This window comes from Portunus trituberculatus, chromosome 47 (assembly GCF_017591435.1).
Source record: "Portunus trituberculatus isolate SZX2019 chromosome 47, ASM1759143v1, whole genome shotgun sequence".
Classification (NCBI taxonomy): Eukaryota; Metazoa; Arthropoda; class Malacostraca; order Decapoda; family Portunidae; genus Portunus; species Portunus trituberculatus.
This window is the reverse complement of record NC_059301.1, coordinates 3732640-3736718: the sequence shown is the minus strand read 5'-3', so window position 1 is coordinate 3736718 and position 4079 is coordinate 3732640.

The following is a 4079-nucleotide window of genomic DNA, read 5'->3' as shown; positions in this document are numbered from 1 at the left end:
TCATCAGTATTTAAAATCAAAGGCATTGATAACATGTACTGCAGTAAGTGTTCCAAGACTTACCATTCGAATTACATGCCAGGAAACAGTTGTAAAATTGTTGGGAAATTCTCATTTCTCATGAATCAGAAAATCTTTCTTTTTTTTGTCTTGAATTTATGGAATGGGCTTCCTCGAAACGTGATAGACTACAATACTGTAAAGAACTTTAAACGCTATCTTGATATATGTTTTGCCCAAAATCCGCGGTTAACAGCGTTTGTTTATTAACAATCCTTGCTTTCAGGAAATGGAGGCACCTCATTTCAATTACAAGTTTCATTCCTTTTTTTAAAGTTTTCATCCAGGTTCTTTATTTTTCTAATCCTGTAAACTATTGATTTATGACCTGTTTCTTGTACTGCTTATGCCGGAGGGAGTAGAGGCTGGGGAGAGAGCCTTCTGCTTTGCTTTCCTTTTCTTCTACTTTCATCTTAGTATCCTTACGGTAGATCACCTTGTAAGGACCGCAAGATTTATTTTGGCCTGTATTTTTATGTAACTCTATATAACTTATGTGCTCGTTGTTACTGTTGTTGTTGTTGCTGCTGCCGTTGTTGTTTTATTTTAGCTCGAAAAAAACTCAACACACAAAGAAAATCGTTGAAGCCGTAGCTATGTCTTATCCCACCCAAACTTCTCAACTAAACTGATTTCATTATCTCAGTGAATCTAGAGGCGATGTGTGCTTCGATGAGCAATAGTGCTAGTGTACAGAGGTGGGGAAGAAAAAGCAATGCGGATATGTTCGTAAAAATTATGTCTGCAACATGAGTGATACTAAAACTTCGGGGATGTAATCAGAACATTGGGTTTAAATCCGAGAGTTTACATGAAAAGAATAAAAGAGTATACGTTAATCTCTCTCTCTCTCTCTCTCTCACACACACACACACACACACACACACACACACACACACACACACACACACTTTTTCTCACACAACACCCTTCCATTTTTTAGCCTTCCTCCTCTTGCACTGCCCTTCCTCAATCTCCCTCCCCTCTTCCTTCCCTCCTGATCTTTCCTAACTTCCGCCCTTCATCTCTTCCCCTATGCCACCTTTCACCCACTCACAGTGCTGCCTGACGTCCGCGCCACAGTACTGAGTTACAGCCGGAGCTACGATGTTCCCCGAGACCTCAAGACGCTGCTCTTCACACCTTCCTTTCCTCGGGGACGCTAAGGCGGCGTCCACGATGTCCACTCGTACCTAGGAGAGGACAACGAAGTGAGGAATGGACATAATGGCATATATAAGGGAAACTGCGGTATTAGAAAGGGAGCTATTGAGGGGAATGGTGATGAAGACTGTAGCGATCTGATAATATACAAGAAGGTATAATATGTGGAGTTATTGCGTCAGGAGAATGGTGAGGAAGAATTATTGAAGGTAAATGTGTTTTTGTGAGTGAATTGCTATGCATTCATAGATACTGAAGATGCTAATCCGTTTTGTTTTAAGCTTATTTCAGCAGTTTGAGTAAATATATTTTCATTGTTTTTTTTTTCTGAACTTTTGTAGTCACTGGTCATTCATCTCTTCACGTAGCAACAGAAGGCAAAGGAAAAATAGATAGTCAACCGGAAATTAAAATGCAGATAGAAAGAAACGGAAAGACTGAGACAAATGCGTTTGATATTGCTGAACTACAAAAGTAACGCGTAGTTTTCCTATCCTGACCTACATTGGACTGTGAAAGAAATGTTTGCTCGGTACGGTGCTTGCTCGTATGTTAGCTGCTGTCACGTGTCTCATGAATAAATATGGAAATACATAAATTAGTAAATGACCAAAGTAGCGGAAAAGCAAGACAGAAGGAAAGAAAGGAAAGAAGGAAACATATAAAGATAGATAGACAAGAAAGCAAAACAAATACATAAATATTATTAATGAAATACGCTGTTACTGCCAAAAGCCCTTATTACTACTACTGTTGCTGCTGCTGCTGCTACTGCTGTTCCTGCTGCTGCTGCTGCTGCTGCTGCTAATGTTGCTGTTGCTGTTGTTGCTGCTACTGCTGCAACTGCTGATGCTACTACTACTACTGCTACTACTACTACTACTATTACTACTACTACTACTACTACTACTACTACTACTACTACTACTACTACTACTACTACTACTACAACTACTACTACTACTACTACTACTACTGTTGCTATTTCTACTACTTTTACTATTATAACAACAATAACAACAAGAACGACAGCAAGAACCACAAGACCAAGAGTAACTATGATAATGATAATAACTATAATAATAATAATAATAATAATAATAATAATAATAATAATAATAATAATAATAATAACAATAGTAGCAATGATAATGATAGATGATTATGATAATAATGACAACAACAATAATGATAATAATAATAATAATAATAATAATAATAATAATAATAATAATAATAATAATAATAATAATAATAATAATGGAGAAGGCCAACTTGTCTGAATATCTGAACAATAATAATAACGATAATAATAATAATAATGATAATAATAGTGATAATGAAAATAAAAATAATAATAATAACATTATTATTAATAATAATAATAATAATAATAATAATAATAATAATAATAATAATAATAATAATAATAATAATGATAATGATAATAATAATAATAATAATAATAATAATAATAATAATAATAATAATAATAATAATAATAATAATAATAATAATAATAATAATAATAATAATAATATTAATAATAATAACAATAATAATAATAATAATAATAATAATAATAATAATAATAATAATAATAATAATAATATAATGATAATAACAAAGATAATATAATGATGAAAATAATAATAACGACAATAATGATAATAAAAATGATGATAAGAGTAACAATGATATAAACAATCTCTCTCTCTCTCTCTCTCTCTCTCTCTCTCTCGCTTTCGTTGTATATCCAATATCATTTATTATTCTGGAGATAAACTGGAGGGGGCGGCACGTATAATTTACTGTTTCGGGTACACCTTGGTGAGAGTAGCGTGCACGGGGCGTGGAAATGAGCAAAGGAAGGGACGACGGGAAGTAGAGAAGGGAAGAGAGCGGAGCAGAGCAGAAGTGAATAGGGTAAAGCAAGATGGAAGAAAAGCCCCATGGAGAACGCTTTATGAATTTCCGTCCTGAGACACGTATCCCCCAAACGTTTCGGAGTCGACCTCTTGACAATTTCTTAACACTCTGTACTGGAAGCTATTGAGACTTTCCATTGTGTTTTAATGTCTCTAGTGATATTTCAATAAGTGTTCTATATCATCCAAAGACGGCGATTTTCAAGCATTTTTTATGGTTCTAATGATAATTTAACAAGGATTATGTATAGTCTATGGAAGTAATCACTGTAAGAACTAAACGAATAATTTCAATGCCCTGTGAACATAATATTGATGAAAGAGCAAAGAGTTTTAGAGCACTGACCCTCGTCTGGCCCTCTGATTCTAATGGACATGCTGATTATTATGATCCCTGCCTTGCGAATGAGTTCTCGGAGAAAACCTTTCACCAGAACTACTAATGGAATTGAGGTCATGACACCTTAGCAGGCTTAGCTCATTCAGTACGAAAGACAGTTCACAGACCTCATGATATCACCTGTTATTAGACGCAATAAAAAAACGCGCATATTTAATGGATGGCTAAGTACAGATGATTCTTAATCTCTTTAAGAAATAAAGAAATATATCATTATTTATTTGATTACAGAAAAGATTCCAGTGTTATCTAAAATACAAACAAGCATATGTACACGTATAATGAAATTTCCACATTTTTTACATAATATCAGTTTTCATTTTACTCATGAATTTTGAGCATTACAAAATCTCATGGAATAAGAAGTTTGTGGACAATATCGAATGGTATTGCGAATTTATAGAACTGACTTGATTATTTTAGAAATGTAGTGTAGAGAAAAATGCTTAAAACCTCGGATGAATAGTTGCTTGTTTTAATTTTTGTATTAGCATACATGCATAAGGTGAAGGTGGTGTGCAGTAATA